The sequence below is a fragment of the Callorhinus ursinus genome, unplaced genomic scaffold (genome assembly GCF_003265705.2).
Source record: "Callorhinus ursinus isolate GAN/ISIS: 27379988/994484 unplaced genomic scaffold, GSC_fseal_2.0 scaffold6, whole genome shotgun sequence".
NCBI lineage: Eukaryota > Metazoa > Chordata > Mammalia > Carnivora > Otariidae > Callorhinus > Callorhinus ursinus.
The window spans coordinates 26,109,466-26,131,014 of NW_027397068.1; the positions used below are offsets into that span (position 1 = coordinate 26,109,466).

Consider the following 21,549-nt stretch of genomic DNA (forward strand, 5'->3'; position numbering starts at 1 on the left):
AACAGGGCTAGACAGTTGAGCAACTTGCTAAAGATCACTTTGCTGTCAAGTGTCAAGAGCATCTTTTAAGGAAGGGGAAAATTTTTTTCTTTCCAAAATCCAGTACTGTTGCAATTTGCCCTGCCCTGATGGGCACTATGAGGGCACTGTATGTGAGACAGACTGCTGTTATTCCCAGAATCTAGCAGGTCAGGCACTTGTAAATAGGTAATATGTATAATAACTCTGCATATAAATAAACGACCAAAGGAATGGGCTCTTTGCTGAACAGAGAACCATCTCCACAGCATTAGTAATAATATAACGTTTTCAATGTTCTGAAATATTTTCTTTCTAAAGGTGAACTTATTACTTAGAACTACAGGAGAATTTTTTAAGGCAATAGACAGTAACTGCCCATGATAACAGATAATAAGTGAGAGTAGAAGGTAAGTGTCCAAACACACACATTGTACTGTTAGCTGGGCCTGGGTTTCACCAAGTCACTAGTTCATTCCGGAGTTAGCACAAGAGCCCTCTCCCTATACTTTTGCTGAACTGATTCCAGTCGAGTTACCAAGGATTGAAGATGAGACGGAAGCCATGGTCAATTTTTCCAAAGGAGTGAAGTTTCTTAGTTTGCATAATGAGCTAGCTTTGGTAGCCCTTTACCTGCTCTAACGTAATAAACTACGTGGAGGACTTTCCTTCTCAAAACCAAATTACCAAGTTACTGCTGAGAAGGTGAAGCACCGAATCGACTGCTTTCTACTTTTGATTGCGTTTTTAGCCGCTCCTGTAGATCTGCAAACTCAGTTTTACCCTTGTAAAGCGGGAAACACCCGTTTCCCAGCCCCCTTCTTTCCCGGAGAGCAGTCCCCCACCATAAGCAAGCGCAACCCTTATTTCTTTAGAATGCCTCCCTTTTGTTCCTCAAAATCCTAAAAGAAAAGAAAAGAAAAAAAAAAACGCCATCGCTTGGGTGTGAACCCCCAGTGCGAAAAGTGAAAGTGGGCGTGCGGCCCGGCCGCTGCTGCGGAGCGCGCGCCAGGGATGGGGGCGGGTCGCCAGGACGTGGCGCCCGTCACGTGACACGAGGCAGCCCAATCCCAGCGGCGCCCCGCCGCTCGCGCCCTGACCCGGCCTGGGAAGCTCTTCTCTGTCAATGAAAGTTGTCATTTGGGCTGTTGCCGCCTGAAGGCGGGGTAAAGAGGGCTTCGCACCCCTTTCCGCTCAAGGTCCCCCTTGCCTGTACACATCCAGAGTCAGACATCCCTCACTCGGGGCTCCTAGGCACTGTGCACAATCACTGCCGTCAGCCGCTTCTTAAATGGGCGGGAAAGTGCATTTCCTTTTAGGTGTGTGTCTCCAGGTGGGCTCGGGAAAGTTTCGGGCCAATTTTGTCCGGTTTGTTTGCTGGGGAGGGAGCTAGGACTGTTCGCTTCCTTCTTCCAAAGCAGAAGTACAAAGTGATGGTTAGAGGGAGTACGAAGCCTTGGGGGGCCCAACATGCGACCGGCGGAGCCCCGCCGTCGCCACCTGGGTTTCCCACTTTGACAGAGGGGACCAGTGAGCCCCTGGAAAACAGGGCAGATAGATGCAGACGTCAACCCTTCTTTTATAATATTTCAAATGACTTTAAATCTTTTCTCCACTGAAGTCTTAATGCTTAATTCAGTCTCTTAGATGATTTAGAAGAACCAAAGTCCTAAGTTAAAGTTTTGCTCTTTAACAGACTTCTGGGAGGTTTAACTCAAACTCCTCGGTTTCTACCCCCAATATCCACCACGAAACAAAAGCTAGCTTTCCTAAACTCAGTAACAATAGAACTGGTTTAATCCACCCCTAGGTTGGCAACCCCCCACCCCGAAGCCTTCCTTCACACTCCAACCTGCCCCTAGGTATGTTTGTGTAATCAGAGACTGATTGTAGCTGCCTTGCCGTTTCTCCCCGGGAAAGCTGAAGTTTGCATTCATTGAAGTTGCTTGTTTTTTAGGTTTATCTAGGCGAACCGAGAAGATGCCCCTCGGAAAATAGCTGGGTTTCCTGCTCGACATCTTCAGGAGCGGGCTGAGCTGCGCAGGTGTGCGGATTATGATTGCAATGAGAAGGGTGACGTTGGAAGGTCTTTGAAATGTTAACGTTTGCGATTTGGGGAAATACATTTTCAAAGAACCAAGCTACGACGGCAAAAAAAAAAAAAAAAAAAATGGGGGCTTGGGGGGAAGGGCGGCTAGGATTTTAGGGAAGAGAATTGAGACCAGGGTTAGGGATAGTAGGAAGAGTGGTGATTTGGTGTTCTGCCATTGCTTAATCTGTAAACACTAGCAATGCTGATAGTTATCTCTCTGGCAGTAATCGGTATTTGAAAACGGGGTAGAAAGATGGAGTTTAGGAGTGATCATAACAGTTTGTTTGAAGGGTAGAATTCCGTGTCAACGACTTGTAAGGGTAAATGAAACGCAGAATCGGATACATCTTATTTTTGGAATGTTAACTTTATATGTTTTCCTAATTTATGAAATGTGAAGGGAAGCAAGGATGTCGATGTTGGTTGAACAAGGGCAGGAGCATTTATTACTGTCCAGTCACGCAAAGGCTGCGCTCAAAGTTTTTAAAAAGCGTCCGGGACTGTGGCGAGGGAGGCGAGGGGCGGGAGCGGCTCTGGGGATGGGGCGCTCAGCTGGCCCGTGGGGGACGTCGTTAGGAGTAGACGGTTCCACTGGAGACGCCGTGGGAGGCCAGGGGGTCGAGGTAAGAGGCCGCTAAACTGGGGTCCGGCTCGGGACAGGCTCTCCACCCAGGGTCACTGTTGAAGAAGGGATTTCCACAGTGAATTTCACTGAGCTCAGCGTGCATCCAACTAACGGCTCTCGACTGGACTACATTAGGCTAAATTGCGTAATTAGAGGGGGGAAAAAAATCCTGCAGCGGAGCTTCCGCTGGGAGACTAGCGGGGACATGTAACCAAGCAGAGATAACTTCTCGATTACGCACCTTTTTCTCTGAGCCCCTTTATTTAAAGTCGCTCACCCAAAAAGGGGGGGAGAGTGGTGATGAGAATTACCAAAATGTGTTCTTTTGGACAAGATGAGAAGAAAAGAATTGGGGATCCTGACATCAGGTCGAGAGAACTCTCGAAATAGCTTTAGAGTTCGTCATTTTGTCTCGAGGTCCGCTGGGTTCCAGGAAAAGGGGCTGTGAAGGACGAGCTTCCAGGGAAATCCTTTTCCCAATTGCCCTGCGGTCACAAGCACGATCCTGCTCGTAACTGCCTAAGCGTGGCTTTCTTGGAGCGGCCCTGGCGGCACGGGCGGCTGAGTGTATGAACTGCAAGAAAACCTCGGCGCTCTGGTCTGAGACGGCTTAGGGCAGATACCGACGCCGCCGCCCCCGCGCAGGACCCGGGGCTGGCGAGGAGCGCGCCCCTGGCACTCCGGGTCGCGCCGTTCGCCCCAGTCGGGTGACAGTGGGCTTGTCGCAGAAGCCTCTGCAGACCTAGGAGCGTCCCGACGGCTTGCTTCTTTTGGCCGGGAGAGAGGAGGGCCCCTTGTCGAGAGGGTTAGAGTGCGCTTTTTCTCCCGCCTAGCACATCGCCTAACTCCTGGCAGACGCGCACTTCCCCTTCCCGGTTTTGAAAGCCAGAGAGATGACTCAAACTCCAATGCTGCGGAATGGCAATCTGAGTTTCTCGCCCAGTCTCATCCTCCTTCCACCACCTCCCTGCCCCACCTTCTTTTAGGTCCTCGGTTCCAGGCAAGTGTATAGGTTAGGCTTGGGCGGAAGAGGGTCTTGGGCAGGTGCCATCTGGGGTCACCTACCCGGTGCTGTCACGTTCTTCTTGGGATCAATGAACTACCGACTGCCTTGCCCCTTGATCACCTGGCTAGGGGCTTGTTAACCCGGCGGTCTCGGCACTCTTAGGGACGGTCCCGCAGGTTTTTTTTTTCCGAAGCCTTCTAGGAAAAAAATATTTTTTAAGTTTTAAACGTTTTGATGTATATAGAAACGAAAAACAAAATTTCGAAACTCCGGGAGGGGAGACCAAAAGGAAAAAATTTGCCCTGGAGGTGCTTTTACTTAGCGGTCTTTGCTGAAACTACCACTGGGCAGGAAGAGCGTCTCAAGAGAATTGGTTAAGTAAAACCTTTAGCTGTTAACTTAGTCAGAAAGACACAAGTAGGACAAATAATAAAATGCACAGTAGATACACCATACAGATGATTTGAGAAGCTCTGCTCCCCCTGAACGCCTTGAGGAGACAAATTATTTGCTTATTTTCACAGTATTACATCTCCCTTTGAATTAAACTTTTCCCCCTCCCATCAGCCAACTAGATTTGGTTCTTTAATTACGAAGCACAATGTGAAGTTTCTAACAGATGTAGTCAGCCACAGACTCTGAGCCAAAATAATAAGTATAATTAATTTTAGGGGACATCTTTAGTTTATAAGTCCTGAAATTAAAATATGATGTTTTTCAACATTGTGGTACAAAAACACGGAAACATATTTGTTCCAGAGTCTTGTAGTACACACAGTTTCCTCTGTGTTGAAAAAGGCTTTCAGTCCGATAGGGCCCCCATCCTCTCTCATTCCAATACCTCTTTATCCAAACTTGATTTCTTTCTAGTCAAAAAACATCTTAGGAAATTCTATTTTAAAAATATTTCCTGATTTGAACAAGTTAGCAAGACAAGGTGAAATCATTTAAATACCACATGGTCTTGCACAGATCACACACATCTTTTTCTTATAATCTCAATGTTATAAAGAATATATTTAAGCGGCTATTCATTTAAATATAGTTCTTAAATGTGCATAATTTAATCTGAATAAATATTGCCAAACTTCGGGCACACTGAAATATTAGCATAAAGGTCAATTTCTCTATAATAGTTGTCAATTATATGTGATAATCTCTGGTTCTGCTGGTGAAGTGAAAGTTAATTAGTGATTGATCATTTCTAAATTGAATATACAACATTTAGACAAATTAAGTGAGAAGTCCAAATATATCCAGCTCCTAATTCTTACAGTATCATGCTTTTTAAACTCTATGTGGTAGGCTAAAGATTTGTCATTGTAAAGTATCTGTTTCCTAAGCACTGGAAAGAAGTGGAAAGTTAACATGTTTTCTATAGCATTCGACTCCTCCCCTGACATAAAAAAAAAAAAACCCTATGGTTTGGACTGTATTTTAACGTATGCCATGTTTTGAAATTGTTTGGTTTTAAACAAACTAAAGCCTCTGTGCAAGAATAACTTCTCTTTTAGTAGATCTTTATGGCTATTTTAAATAAAAGTTTTTAAAAACTAAATATGAAGAGGGAGTATTAAACATGAAGTCTATCTTCTTGGGAGTCTGTATCCATTTGAATCTTAGGGCTCATAAGTACATTTTGTTTTATAGTGATAACATCTCTAAAGGGTCCATAGGGCTGATATTATCATTTTCTTTTGACAGAGAGGGGACTAGACTGTGTTTCTGACACAAATTAAATGTCGTTTCTGTTAAATAGGCTATCTCCTGGGTTGGAGTCACATCAGGATTTTGGTTTGCCACATTTAAGTAAATAAGAAAACAAATGCTGACCGTGTACGTGCTGCTGCTAATTTCTCTGGTTCTTTAATGACTGTATGATCCCCTCACTTACCTGCTCTGCACTGTGCACTCACACTATATATATATATATATATATATATATATGCTGCTGCAGAGCTCAGAGCAGTAAAAATCTTATTGATGGACAATCTAATTTAAATGACAAATGTGTCACATACTATAAGGGGTGGGGTAAGAAGTGGAAGCTGAGGAACCCAGCTGAGTGTTTACAAATAAAAATGCCTCACAAATAAACATAAGGTACAGGGATGGGTCACATTACTTTCCTGGCAAGTTCTTTCAATAGAAGTATTTAAAACTTTGTACTAAGTAACTTCCAGCTCTCTAAATTGTGAGCTTTTTCATGTATCATGGAAAGCCTGAAAGTGTGGGCCGGGATTACATATATTTTTTAATCATTTCTCTCAGTTTGTCTTTTTAAAATATTAGGATATTTGCCCAATTGATAGTATAATTTTAATCCTCCCTAAACAAACTTACTTACTTGTTCTTTACAGCCAATGGCATTTCTTGACTGAACTTGATTAAGAGTCTCATTCTATTTGGAAAACGGTCTAGTCTTGCCTCCTTAACTGGTTATAGGTTATGATACTGCATTTAGGACTAAATGTTCCCTAAGTACTGCTATGAATCCACTTACAAGTCTTTTTTAGTGGAAGTAGGTTGGAGAGGTTGTCCGTAGAAAGCTTGTCCTCCTCATATTCACAAAAGGGATTTTGAAGTATTTTTTTTACCTATTGGAAATTATAAAATACTTGGAGGCAATACAAACAACTGGACAATACTGGAAAATAAAAGGAGAGTTCTCTGGGCTTTGTAATGGGTATCTGGAGGAGAGCTTCCAGAATATGTAAAAAAAAAGGGGGGGGGAACCATACTGTCTATTTGAATAGTATTTTATTGTTCAGCAGTTAAATATATTGGTTTCTTGCCCTTTAGAAATGTACCTTAATTCCAAGGAGATTTTTTTTCTTTCAAGATTTTAGCCACTCTTGCTCTTTTAAATAGTTCTGTAAACAAATTTGCTTGTGTAAGCAGTAGAAGGCTTTGTACACCAAGTGGAATGTCTTTCAACAGTTGCCTAAGTAAAATACGTGTGGGGTTTTCCCTAATGAAATTTTAAATATGGTTCTATGAACTCTAATACAATCTGTGGATAGTATATGAACAAAAGCATGTGTGTTAAACATTACCACTGCAGAAGAAAAATATTTTCTTTTGACTAGAACACTTTAAACTTTAGTAATGGTGGGGATTATGGCTTTACAGAAAAGTCCACTGCATGTAGTGTTTCTTCACATCTGACAATGAGAGTCAGTGTTTTGTAACTAATTCACTTAGTAAAATGGTACTGTATACTCAAGCAGAATTAAAAAGTAAACTGGTTGTTAGAGTTTAGAAATGTTCTATTAGAAAAGTATATGCTTTGGTTGATTTCTATTTTATATTAACATATGTAATTATATACTCAAACTCAAGGAGTTTGAATATATTAATTTAAAGTATTTTCATTACAAATTTAATTTGCATCTGGTTGTGGTTTTCTAACAAGTTTGTTATTACAGATTAACATTACTGCCTCTCACAGCATTTCACACTTGAAATATCTGTGAATTGTGTTTTGAGTACATCATACTGGAAGTTTGTGGCTAAATAGTAACCCTTTTTTCATTTTTTTAATTAAAAAGGTACTTTCGATATAAGAGAAGAGACATACTTAAAAATTTTTAGAATACTTTGATAATAAATATTTTCTGTCTCTAATATAAATTGATCTAAAAATGCAACATTTTGGTTGATAAGACACTGAGACTGTTAACGAACTCGTGAGTCAAATGGATACACTGAGCGGTTTCCTTCTGTACTTCTGAGTTTTATTTTATTTAGATTTTTACCTCTACCAGGATTGCCCGTCTCAATTGCTTCATAAGTCAGACTCAGGGAAACCAGTACACCTAGCTTAAAATAAAATGACATTGATTCCCAATTTTTCTAAGAACTTCATTCCTTCTCACATCTTTTCTTTGTCACCCCAAGGACTGTTAGTCAACTCTCTAAAAGGAAACTTTTTTATCATTTATGGCTGGTAGTATCTATCTTTATTGAGTTATTACAAATCAACTGGGCTAGTTTGTATGGGGATTTTTTAAATGATAATACACATGTGCTTTCTCATCTAAATTTAGAAATTACATTGTGATCAATTAAAATATAATTGTAGACAAAATTGACTCTATAAGGGTTGTTTTTTAAAGATTTTATTTATTTATTTTGAGAGCCAGAGAGTGTAAGTGGGGGGAAGAGCAGAAGGAGATAGAGAATCTCACCAGACTCCACAGTGAGCGTGGAGCCTGATGCTGGGCTCCATCTCATGACCCTGAGATCATGACCTGAGCAGAAATCAAAAGTTGTGGGGCGCCTGGGTGGCTCAGTCGTTAAGCGTCTGCCTTCGGCTCAGGTCATGATCCCAGGGTCCTGGGATCGAGCCCCGTATCAGGCTCCCCGCTCCACGGGAAGCCTGCTTCTCCCTCTCCCACTCCCCCTGCTTGTGTTCCCTCTCTCATTGTGTCTCTCTGTCAAATGAATAAATAAAATCTTAAAAAAAAAAAAGTTGTTCGCTTAACTGACTGAGCCACCCAGGTGCCCCAACACCATCATGCTTTTGTTTGCATTAAACTAAAGCAAGACACCAGCATCTAGAAAGTTTCTGGTTAGTGATTAAGTGGAGCACTGCACCTTGGAACCAGAGAGAATTGATATCCCAAGTACACAGCAAATCCAATGCCTTTCCAAACACTCCCCTTTGGAACTTTTCTCCTCTGGTCTCTCTTCCCACCTCTGCTCATGAAGATACTGTCTGCTCCTGACAGTCCCATGTAGACTTGATTCCTAGGGAATCTTTTGTTCAGCCAGTGATGGCTGAATATGGGACTTCTATTACATGCGTTGGCACTGCTATGTCACTTGCCTAGCATTCAGTTCTCTCAAACTTGAGAGTCATTGTGGGATGGGCTCACATATAACAAGGCAGGCCTTCCAATCATCTGCCCTCAAGTAATACGGGAATTGCTCGGGACCTTGAATGGAGTAGAAACAGACTTGGACCCAGGGTTTATCAAAAATTTGTATAACCTTTGGAGTTACTTAATTGCAGTGCCTTGGTTTCCCTATTGGTTAAATGTGGAGGGTTGAAATGAAATTATATTTGAAAAAAATGTCCAGCTTAAAACCAAGAGTTTCAGAGTGTTTTCAGAGTATTTTGTTTTCACTGATGTCATTTTTAAAGTAGGATAAAATATGTGACCTCCTTCACTTGTATATTTCAATTATAACAAAAAGCATAGAGAATAATACAACCTACACCTGTCTCCAATCTATTTATCTCTATGTACCTGTCGCCAAGACACATCAGAGCTATCTTTGCTTCAACTTTTAAAGATACATACTTTTGGGGCACCTGGGTGGTGCAGTCGTTAGGCATCTGCCTTCAGCTCAGGTCATGATCCCAGGGTCCTGGGATCAAGCCCCGCATCGGGCTCCCAGCTCCACGGGAAGCCTGCTTCTCCCTCTGGTACTCCCCCTGCTTGTGTTCCCTCTCTTGCTGTGTCTCTCTCTGTCAAAAAATAAATAAAATTGGGGCGCCTGGGTGGCTCAGTTGGTTAAGCGACTGCCTTAGGCTCAGGTCATGATCCTGGAATCCCAGGATTGAGTCCCGCATCGGGCTCCCTGCTCAGCAGGGAGTCTGCTTCTCCCTCTGACCCTCTTCCCTCTCATGCTCTCTATCTCTCATTCTCTCTCTCTCAAAGAAATAAATAAAATCTTTAAAAAAATAAATAAAAAATAAAATAAATAAAATCAAAAAAATAATAAAGATATATACTTTTTATGGTTTTTTTGAGATTTAATCATATGTTGCTTTGGTCCACTCCACTATCAATGCTCTAGTATTCCGTTAATGGACCTACCATCATGAACTTGCCTATTCTGTAATGTTTGCTATTTCAAATGATACCACTGTGAAACTTTCATATATATCTCCTTGTGCACAGGTTGTCTCTCTAGAGTACTATATAGAAATGGAATTGTGGGGTCATAGGCTCTGCCTATTTCCAGCTTTAATAAATATCACTAAATTGCTCTCCCTGAATGGTTGTCCTGATTTACAAAGCTACTAGCAGTATGTGAGAGTTCCTGTTCCCACTGTATTGTCACCAACACTTGTAAGTTCAGACTTTCAGATATTTTCCCACTTCAGATGGGTATAAAATGGGGACTGGTTGTTTTATTTTTTTTTTTAAGATTTTTTTTTTTTAATTTATTTGACAGAGAGAGACACAGCGAGAGAGGGAACACAAGCAGGGGGAGTGGGGAAAGGGAGAATCAGGCTTCCCACCGAGCAGGGAGCCCAATGTAGGACTCGATCCCAGGCCCCTGGGACCATGAGCTGAGCTGAAGGCAGACGCTTAACAACTGAGCCACCCAGGCGCCTGGGACTGGTTGTTTTAAATTAGATTTCCCTAACTGCTAGTGAGACTGAACATCTTTTTAACTCTTAAATGTCTGGCTTTCCTTTGCTATGAATAGCTTCTTCTTATATTTTGCTTTGTTTTTTATTTGGGGTGGCATGTTTTTCTTACTGATTTATCATTCTTTTTTATTCTGAATTCTAATTCCTTATTGGTTATGTTTGCTGTAAAAATATTTTCCTGATCTGTGCCTTCACTAGTCATTGTTTATGTAGTCTTTAAAAATGCATGTTTTATTTTGTTTTGGTTTTTTTTAAGATTTTATTTATTTATTTGAGAGAGAGAGAGAATGAGAGATAGAAAGCACTAGAGGGAAGAGGGTCAGAGGGAGAAGCAGACTCCCTGCTGAGCAGGAAGTCCGATGTGGAACTCGATCCCGGGACTCCAGGATCATGACCTGAGCCGAAGGCAGTCGCTTAACCAACTGAGCCACCCAGGCGCCCTTGTTTTGTTTTTTAAGTTAAGATACAATCAACATATTGTATTAGTTTTAAGTGTACAGCATGATGATTTGATATCTGTATATATTGTGCACTGATCACCACAATAAGCTTAGTTAACATCCATCACCACATATAGTTACAGTTTTTTTCTCTTGTGATGAGAACCTTTAAGATTTACTCTTAGCAACTTACAAATATATAGTACAGTATTGTTAACTAGGGTCATCATATTGTACATTACATTACATTCCCCAGGACTTATTTATCTTATAATTGGAAGTTTGTTCCTTTGACTCACTCATACATTTTGCCCAACGCCCTCCCCCCCCAACTAGTCTGTTCTCTGTATCCATGAATTTGGTTTTTTTTCAGATACCCAAATAAGCAAGGGTGTTTTTTTTAATATAGTGAAATATATTTATCTTTTCCTTTAAAGTTTGTGCTTTTGTCTCTTGTTTAAGAAATTCTTCCTTAGCCAGAAGTCATACATATATTTACCCATATTTTCCTCTAAGTTTTGTAAAGTTTTTCTTTATCTTTAATCTACCTAAAATATATATATTTTGGCATGATGTAGAAAACTTTTTTCTCCCAAATGGACATCTAATTGTCCATGCCCCCGTTTATTAAATTGCTCATCCTTTCCTTATACTTTTTTAAAATGCCACCTCCATCATTTATGAGATCCATAGGTACATCTGTGTGTTTCTTTTCCTTTCATTAGGCTATCGTTGTACCATTACAGTGGAGTAAAATGCTTTATGTCTTGACATTTGGCAGGGTGAGTTCCCCAACTGTATTCTTCAAAGTTGTTTTAGTTATTTTGGCCTTTTGGTCTTCCATATGGATTTTGGTATCAGTATATATACTTTCTACAAGGTAGAAAAACAGATTATTAAAAAAGTTTTTTTGGATGCTAATATCCTCAAATAACTTTCTGTGGAATTTCAAGCTGGAAATACTTATTTAACATTTTTTCTGTTTAATTTTTGGATCTCCATTGAAATGCATTATGAAGTTGATACTATCCTATCTTCAAATCTGCTGCTGAATTTGGCTGTTCTGAATTTTGGTGCTCAGAGTTTTAAAAAAGTTAATTTTGTGCAAAAAGAACCAGTTTGACTAAGCTGAAGAGCGTTTGGTTGCAAAAAAATGAGGGTTTTTGTTTTCTTAAGTAGCATTTGAATTGAAATGTAGAGGTAAGGCCAGGTAATCGCTTTCTTTTCTCCTTTTGTCATTAAGTAGAGATAGAACAATGGGTGTTATTTGAGAGCTGCCCTTCTAACCTTTGCTGCTCTTAAAATGCCTTCAGGTCATCACAGGTTTCTTAGTGTTGTTTTAATTTTTTAATTTAATGTTTAACTTCAGAGAGAATTGCTTAGAAACATTTACCTTGTTGAGCTGCAGGGAAATGGTTAGGTAATGGTGTCCATTGGTGACAATAAGGGATTTTATAACATGTTTATTTTGGGGATTGAGTAAAAATAGGACTGACAAACGTTTAATTGGAAGTTTACTTTGAATTATTTCGTCCTTAAGACATCTAATATTGGAAATGAATTCTTTTTAAAGATTTTATTTATTTATTTGAGAGAGAGAGGGGGGAGGGTCAGAGAGAGAAGCGGACTCCCTGCCGAGAAGGGAGCCCGATGCGGGACTCGATTCCAGGACTCCAGGATCATGACCTGAGCCGAAGGCAGTCGCTTAACCAACTGAGCCACCCAGGCGCCCTGGAAATGAATTTTAACATTAAAAAGCAGGAAGAAGGGGGCACCTGGGTGGCTCAGTCGTCAAGCGTCTGCCTTCGGCTCAGGTCATGGTCCCAGGGTCCTGGGATCGAGCCCCGCGTCGGGCTCCCTGCTCGGCGGGAAGCCTGCTTCTCCCTCTGCCCCTCCCCCTGCTTGTGTTCCCTCTCTCGCTGTCTCTCTCTCTGTTGAAAAGTAAATAAAATCTTTAAAAATAAATAAACAAATAAGCAGGAAGAAGTCTAGGGCTTTTATTTTTAAAATGTGTTCTCCATTGTACAAGCTTCCAGAATACTTTAGATTATCTTCATTGAAAATGAATTTGCATCATAGCTGTTTTGTAAGTATTTTGAGGTTTTGTTTTTTTCTTCTCACTTACCTTGTTGCCTTCGTCCAGTGGAAGAAGAAATGACACTTAAAGCATTCAATTCATTCTCTTCTATTTGCCGTGATTTGGCCCTAGGTCCTTCTGTGTGTGTGCCTACAGAGAGTAGTTTCTGGTTCAAAGTCCTAGTTTTTCTGTTTCTCATCCATTTTCTGTTGTGAATCTTACTCGGCCAGATCCTTTAGCTGTGTGTGGCTGAGAAAGAGAGAGAGGGAGGGAGAGGGAGAGAGAGGAAAGAGTGAGCTCTTCTCCTCTGGAGCCTTCAGCAGCACTATGTATTGTGGTGTATGGGAGTTTTCCCTTTATTAAAATACAGTGGTCTTAGACTGATTATTTTTTGTTCTTTCTCTTTTTTATGTTAGTTGGTTTATTTCAAGTTTAGTAATGACTGAGATATGCCTAGTCAGAGAATTCCTCTGCAGGTACATGTAAGAACATTTGGTTGGAATTGAAGATAGCTGTTCATTTATTCATTCACCCATCATACACACACACACACACACACACACACACACACACACACACGTTACGAATAGAGTGACCATAAAATTTATTAGCCATAGCAGGACATTTTTAAGAGTGAAAGGAGGCATTAGGAACAATAAACAAACCAGGGTCTTCCTGGCAAACCATCGGGCCCTGACCACTGTGTATCATACTTCCTATAACCAGGAAGTTTTTAAATAACCTAGTTAACTCTTTTAGGATGGGAAAGGAAGGGAAGGAGTTGATTAGAAGGAAGGAGGAGGCTTCTGTATAGTCACTGCACCTTTTAATATAAAACAAACACCCAGAGACTGCAGGTTTATTGGGTGCTAAGTGTGCCTGGCTGTGATCTGCTAGTTTCATTAACTTCACATACCCTGTCTTGATCCTGCTTTTCTAGACATTGTATCTCTACTTTGCTTCCTAATTATCCTTAGACATTTTTGGTGTGTGGTGGGGGGGGGATAGAACTAACATATATCATCATGTTAGTTTTAGGTGTACCTTAGACATTTTTAAAAAAATGATCATTACCTTCTGCATTTCTTTTATTTTGAACCGGTAACATACTTCTGGCCCTGGTCTTTGTTACTATTTTTCTTATGTTATTATAGTTACAGTAATTAGATTTCCGAACCATTCTCTAGGCAAATCAGTTAGGCTTTTTTTTTCATTTTTATTTTTTTAACCATTTGAGAAGGCGTCCTAGTAGCCCATGTGCTTTTCATTCCTGTCCAGTGACTGAAGTCATAGGTTTTATGTCGGTTTTTGTCTTCTTTGGATTAAAAAAAAAATCTGCAAGGAGACTTGAGACTTTCACCTCAGATCTGAGTCCTGCTAACATTGGACGCAGCAGAACAGCTTTGTGTGCCTGTATTCCAGCACCGTTGCTTTGCAGTATGCTCTTTCTCTAAAAGGAGAATGAGTTGGGGTGGGGTGGGGTGGGGTGGGTGGAGGGTGATGGATGCAGGAAGGGGGCGCTTTCCTTGTGTTGACTGTATTAACTGTTTTGGAAAGAGTCATTTTGTTTTTATGGGTAACACCACCACCCCCCCTCCCCTTTTCTGAAATCTATCCCTGAAAGCACAAAATATGGGAGTGTGTGTTTGCTGATAGTCAGATCAAAGGTTCCCAGGGGGCTGGACTACCTGAAAAGGGAAAGGGGATAGAAAGCTCTCTGCAGCCTGACCTCTCCACTCTCTTTGTGACCAAGTTTTTGATAGGCAACTGGATAGAAAGCTGCAGGCATGACCTTCCCAGGTCTGAGATGGAATGTGTTTATCTGTGTATGGATCTGGTAACTTTGAGCTATCTGAGGTGGAAAAAAGACAGTAACATATATGCTAACATAAATATTGAAACATTGTTCATCTTTCATCAGAGCCCCTTGGTTCAGAATCCTTTTGTTCAGCAAGAGTGAATGTAACTAGTAACTAATACTGTTTAAAAGACTGACGTGTGGGTGCCTGAGTGGCTCAGTTGGTGGAGCGACTGCCTTCAGCTCAGGTCATGATCCTGGACTCCCGGGATCGAGTCCCACATCGGGCTTCCTGCTCAGCAGGGAGTCTGCTTCTCCCTCGGACCCTCCCCCCTCTCATGCTCTCTCTCTATCTCATTCTCTCTCTCAAACAAATAAATAAAATCTTAAAAAAAAAAAATAAAAGACTGACGTGTGGCACAAAGGTAAGTGTAACTTACCTGAGTAACTTCTTCACCCTTTACAAATGTTTACAGGTTGAAAGGATATAGTTTAACAAAAGAGCCAAGAGATTTTGTAGTGTTTTACTTTCTGGTTTTCCTACAGTTCAGAAGATAACTTACCTGGAAAAAAAAGGGGGGGGGGAGGTATTGCTTGTGGAGTGTAATAGATTATTTTAAAACCTCATTCTTTTCCCTTCAGTTTGTTGTTTTGTTGTTTTTAAGCTTTTGGAAACAGAAAATCTGGATGAATTTTTTTCTTGAGGGATGCTGCTGATAGTGACAATAGTATAACACACTATGCTTTTATGGATCTGTTAAGGCACTGTAAAATATTTTATCTATTTTGGCATTGTGATTAAAAATATATGGTCTGCATTAACCTCTTAGAATAGATGTTTAGTTAAAAACATATCCTTATGAACTTATGAAAATAATTATTAGAAATGATGTGTTTGTGAAAAGGAGAACAATCTCCCCAAAATAAATGTTTTTATGGAAACAACAAACTCCTTGCTAGATGTCCTCTTCTGACTTATGGTTCTACTAATAATGTCATAAGTTTACAACAGGACTGATGCTTTTAATTCTCCAATCCCTTTGTACAGTTAAGTGCTGGCTGGAATTTTCTCTAGGCTGAAAGAATGACACATTCAAGAAGTCTTTGACAGTGTTTAAACACCTCTTATCAAAACTTAATTTCCATGAATGATTGATTTTGGCACTTGATGGAAGGCTGAAGAATGTTCAATTGCCCCATTTTCATGTGCTAATGAAGCCGAAAGTGACTTAAGGGGATTTCTTTACACTGTGGCAGCCTGTTTGGATATGCACAGGACTTCTTAGGTTTCTCTCCCAGGGTTTGTCTCTACTAAATAGTTGTCTTATTGAGTAACTGTGGCTAATCTGTCTGCTTGGCCACAGGCCTTGGCCTTCCTCTGTAGAGTGGACTGTAATTAGCAAAGCTGTCAAACCAGGTGTTTAATTTCAAGAGGACTTATTTTGTACAAATCTTCCAGTAAAAATCAATGAGGTTTAGATTTTCTGTTTGTTCACAGGCACTCCTTGGGTATTAGGTTTTGAGTAAAATCAATACAGAAAACATTTTAAAGTGTAAAAAAAGCAACTTTCCAATTCAGACTTTGGCCTTAAAAGTTTGACCACTGAATCCCATTTTTCACACACTGCACTCGAATTTTTATTAAAACACTTACTCCACAGTCTTGGCTGGAAATATAAAATTTAAGGATTTCCTGCCCCCTTTGTAGGGGGGAATTGAATGAGGGAGAAGAAAAATAGGAAAATACTTAAGATTCTCTCCACTAAAATTCCTACATATATGCTGTTGGTGGATTTAAATCTTGATGATTATGCTACATGTTCTTTTATAATCATTTTCAATATAATTTGGTAACAGAAACCAGAAAACTTTAGCTATACATATCCTTCTGGATTGAGATTCCCTTGGTGTTTTTAATTCTGTAGATTCCAGAGAGGTTACTTCTCTGGCTTCTGAAGACTTCTGAGCCTGAAATAAGTCACAGGCTGGTTTTGTGACCCCAGATGAGCCACTTCTAGCCTGTTAAGTTCGAAACAACAACAGTCCTCATCCAAACTGCTTATTACTTCCTCACAGGTTCACTTCCCTCTAATGAAGGTGTCTGACTCCTTGGAGCATGGAAAGTACTGTGTTCCCGGGAGATCAGATTCTTGTTTAGATTGAGGTGAACGTGCTGTGTGTAAACACTTAAGCCTCTCCTTATGGGTGTGTTCAGACTCAGCCAAAACCAATGGTGTGACTTCTCTACACAGTTGATTACTGACTCCTGGCACAAATCTTTACTTTTGTAGGAATGGGAAAGCATGTCAGGAAAAAGAAGAGGCTTTGCTTCCTCAAAGGACCCCTGCTAATGGGCTTGCAATTAGGAAAATTTAATCAGTTTGCCTCGTGGGGCGAGCCTAAATTCTGTTGAAACTGAAGCTTGCTATTCTCTGAAAACATCATTGAGCTCCGTGTCACGCTGTTCGTACTTAGAAGACACCTTCTCTTTTCCTCCATCCTCACACGAGTTAGCCCAGTCTATCCCCCCATGAAGAGAAAGAGGGGAGAAAATAAGACCATTACCGGTTATCAGCAAGTATCCTCAGGGCCTGGGGGGCCTGCATAATGGAAAAATTACTCTTCTCTCCTGTCCTGTGCCAGTCCCAGCCACCCCCTGCTCTCCATCAGCTGCCCATCTGCTCCCCACTCAGCCACTGTGTGGTAGTGAAGAGAAAATATTCACCTGGAAGACAGGAATCCTCCCCATGCCTTCCATCCTTTGACAACAGAGCACAGCCGTCTCTTTCCCGGGGCCAGGGTGTATGTATCCTAGTAAGTTTACCTAACTCCCATGTTCAGTAATTGCTTATGCCACTTGCATATAATTTGGAAGGTGTGCTAACAGATGATAATACACTGTGCTCAAATTAATTATTATTATTTGCCTTCTCCTCAGTGTATTTCACTGGGGCTTTGTCACAATTAGATCTGACCTGTTTTCTCTTTGTGATTTCTCTCATTTTTTTCTTACTATGTGTCATTGCTATTTGGCATGTTCTTTAGGAGTTGGTGAATCATAGATATTTTGACATAAAAACAGCCATCATTTCATTTTTGTTACAATGCTATTTGAGCAGACCACTCATGTAAAATTATCTACTATAACATCTTCTGAATTATATATACGTAAAGATGAGAGAGAGCTGGCCATTAAAAAGTTATATTCAGAACTGATTTTCTTGGTATTTTTCTTTTTAAGTTTATTTTTAGTAATCTGTACACCCAACATGGGGCTCTCAAACTCACAACCCCAGATCAAGAGTCGCCTGTTTTTCAGACTGAGCCAGCCAGGCACCCCTGATGTCCTTGGTATTTTTAGATGTTTTAATTTCTTAAGACATTTATTTTTTTAAGCATAAATTCTTTTTTTTTAAAGATTTTATTTATTTATTCGACAGAGAGAGCACAAGCAGGGGGAGCAGCAGAGGGAGAGGGAGAAGCAGGCTCCCTACTGAGCAGGGAGCCCGGATGTGGGGCTTGATCCCAGGACCCCAAGATCATGACCCGAGCCAAAGGCAGACACCTAACCGACTGAGCCACCCAGGCGCCCCAAGACATTTATTTAAAAAAAATTTTTAGGGGTGTCTGGGTGGCTCAGTTGGTTAAGCGACTGCCTTCGGCTCAGGTCATGATCCTGGAGTCCTGGGATCGAGTCCTACATCGGGCTCCCTGCTCAGCGGGGAGTCTGCTTCTCCCTCGGACCCTCCCCACTCTCATGGGCTCTCTCTCTCTCTCTCTCTCATTCTCTCTCTCAAATAAATAAATAAAATCTTTAAAAAAATTTTTTTAAAGGTTTTATTTACTTGAGAGAGAGAGTGGGCGAGAGAGGGCATAAACTGGGGGAGGGGCAGAGGGAGAGGGAGGAGCAGACTCCCCACTGAGCAGGGAGCCCATGACCTGAGCTGAAGGCAGATGCTTAACCTACTGAGCCACCCAGGAGCCTTTTTAAAGACATTTAAACAAAGGAGGAAATATATATACATTTACCACGTTATCTAGACTTTTCCCTACTTCTTTATTCCTGAAGACCTTCTTCTACTGTCACTCCTCACTTGAGGACTAGCCAACGCAGGCTTGCCTACCCATTCCATTGCACGGGTCAGCCTTCGACTCTCTCCAGCTCCAGGCTCTCCCACTGACAGTCCTTCCTTCATGGTGGTGTCAGCTTAAGCTTCCTGCTGCACTAGACGCTACACACTATGAGGACAGGGGCCAGGCCTGTCTTCTTCACTGTACCGCTTTCATTCACTGTTTGTTCAGTGAAAAATGCACCATTGCGATGAAATCTCCTTTTATCTCCAGAGCCTATAATGGCTTTATATCATATACAAACTAAACTTTAAGTACCTTAATTTCTCATTCTTGTCAAAGCCTATTAGGAAACGGCCCCAACATTTCTCACAGGACTCATCCTAGTGGAAATGCTCTCCTAGGCTTGCCTTCCTTCCGGTCTTGTGGCAGTGATCCCATTCTGCTATGTGTCTGAGGCTTCCCCTTCAGCCATGCTATCTTCTCTTGTCTTCATCACTATTTTAATCATTATTGTCTCTTGCGAGGGACTCTTATGCACTTGGTTTTGCTTCTCAGCATAAAGTAAACTCACTTTGACAAAAGATATTTGAAGCAAGGAAATTGGACGAATTCCAAATGGATGAAATGCACTCTAATTATATATGTGACAATTAAGTTTTAAAATGTTATTCATATGCTTCAAAGTGGATTCATTAGAGTTCCATTTTATAGTGTAGCAACTGTTAACAGATATTTTAGGACTGCTTTATCCTCCTTCTGGTCCAGAGAGCTGGATCACACTAAAATAAAGAAAAAATTTAGAAAGGCTCTAAATATACTTGGGTGGGTAATTAGCACTCTTTAGGCAAAGCATTCTCTGAGGGTTATGTTTTGTTTTGATTTTCATACGAACTCTGCTCATTTCAAAAATTCACATGTATTCAGAACTGTAGTAAAGGAGAAAGAGGGTACAGAAAATATATATCTACCTAAGGATATATGGAGGAAAGAAAAAACTACATCTAGGCGGAGAAACTAGAATTAATGAAGTGGGTCTAAATAGGAGAGAAAGCCCTGAGATGATAGAAGCTGCTAACAGAAGGGGTTGGGGGCCAGAGAAAGTTGCTGAGCTTCTGCCGGGAGAGGGATGTGATTATCTCCTCTCTCATGAATATCTGACTCACCACTATAGGTCAAGTCGGAGTCAACAGAAGTTCAACAGGCCACTCAGAGAGCTAAGGCGTCCCAAAAGCTGCCCAATCCTCCTCTCTGGGAGGATGGTGAGGCCTGGGTAGACTCTTTGCAAACTAAGTCAGCTTGTATAATTAAGCCTCACAGCTTGAGACACCCAAGAATCTGGCAGGGCATTCTCCTATAAGCGCTTCTAATCCTTAATGTTTTTTTCGTGAAGGAATAGAACCCCCTTCCCAAAGAGGAGTTTTCTCAAAGAAAAGTTTGCTCAGAATCTAAATCAATAAAACATATATGTGATAGCTTAATATTACAAAGGAAATGTATAATACTAGAAACTTATTTTATGTGTATAAATTTAAAGCATTTATTTATTATGAGATGAATCAGTTCAACACTTTGAAACCCACCTGTGAAATCTATGGTTATGGATGATAGTTACAGCTTTATATATCAGCCTGGGCATCCAATTAATTTCTGTATGTTGTTTCCTGTTCACCTTGTCAAATCAATCCATTTCATGAGAGTATTGCCCAGTTGGGTTCAATTCATCTTAAGGCTAATTAACCTTATTATATCTGTCATCAGGTTCTCTCTCTTTTTTTTTTAACGGTGAAAAAAATTTAATTTAGATTTAGCCAGCTGGACTCAGTTTAGATGATTCCAATTTTGTTGGCAACATCCAAAGCATCATAGTCAGGAGCCAGTCGAACATATGCCTTCTTCTCTCCATCAGGCCTGATCAAGGTGTTGACCTTGGCCACGTCAATGTCGTAGAGCTTCTTCACAGCCTGTTTGATCTGGTGCTTATTGGCCTTGACATCCACAATGAACACAAGTGTGTTGTTGTCTTCTATTTTCTTCATGGCTGACTCAGTGGTCAGGGGGAACTTGATGATGGCATAGTGATCAAGCTTGTTTCTCCTGGGGGCGCTCTTTCGAGGATATTTGGGCTGCCTCCGCAGACGCTGTGTCTTGGGTCGTTGGAACGTAGGTGACGTGCGGATTTTCTTTTTTTTTTTTTTTTTTGTGACTGTGGACGCCTTTCAGCACCGCTTTCTTGGCCTTCAAAGCCTTTGCTTTGGCTTCGGCTTTGGGAGGGGCAGGGGCTTCCTTCTCAGCCTTCGGCGCCATCTTCGTAAAAGGAATTTCCAAGGCTCGTTTCCAGAGGCTTATAGAGCAGAGTCTCACCAAAGACTCGCGATCCATCAGGTTCTCGTTTTAAATTTTCTTTTTTTTAAATTTCTAGTTTTAAGGTCAAAAAAGCACCCAAAACATATAAGTGCTAAAACTAGAGCTATCTCCAGCATGCCACAGTGCACCTGTGTTATCACAGCGTGCCGGGTCATGGCAAGGGTTTATTTGTTATTGTACAACTCCCTTTTGGCAGAGAATGTGGATGGGGCAATGCCTCCAAGCCTTTTCCAGGATCTTACTGAGCCCAGCCTGTAGGGACTGGAGGTCCATTCAGATGGCCTTACATGCATGGACTTGCACAGGGCTACATTTTTAAAAAGACCCATGTAAAGCAAGTGGCCTTCTAATCGGTAATGGGCACCTGAGGATTTCAGCTGTAGCCACAGAATAACAGCAGACACAGCCCACAGAGTTCAGTTTGCAAACTATTGCTCTAGTGCATGTGGCTCTATTCATCCCCGTCTGGTATAACTTTACGTCTTCATTATCCTTTCTCATTGCATCTTTTTGTCTTGGAGTAGTTCTCTTCTGTTCACTTGGTTTAGCTTTCTTATTTTGGGAAGAATTAAATTGCATTGTTACAGATATTACCCAAGATTCACAGAAGGCATAAATTTGTCACTTTTTATAATAGACGATAACAGAGGTAAGACTCTGTGAG

At 41.0% G+C, this 21,549-nt stretch overlaps 1 pseudogene; it reads right to left on the bottom strand.

Annotated features, from left to right (window-relative positions):
- Positions 1 to 20,291: 20,291 nt before the first annotated feature.
- On the bottom strand, positions 20,292 to 20,841 carry LOC112814766 (large ribosomal subunit protein uL23 pseudogene; annotated as a pseudogene).
- Between the last annotated feature and the right edge of the window lie 708 nt (positions 20,842 to 21,549).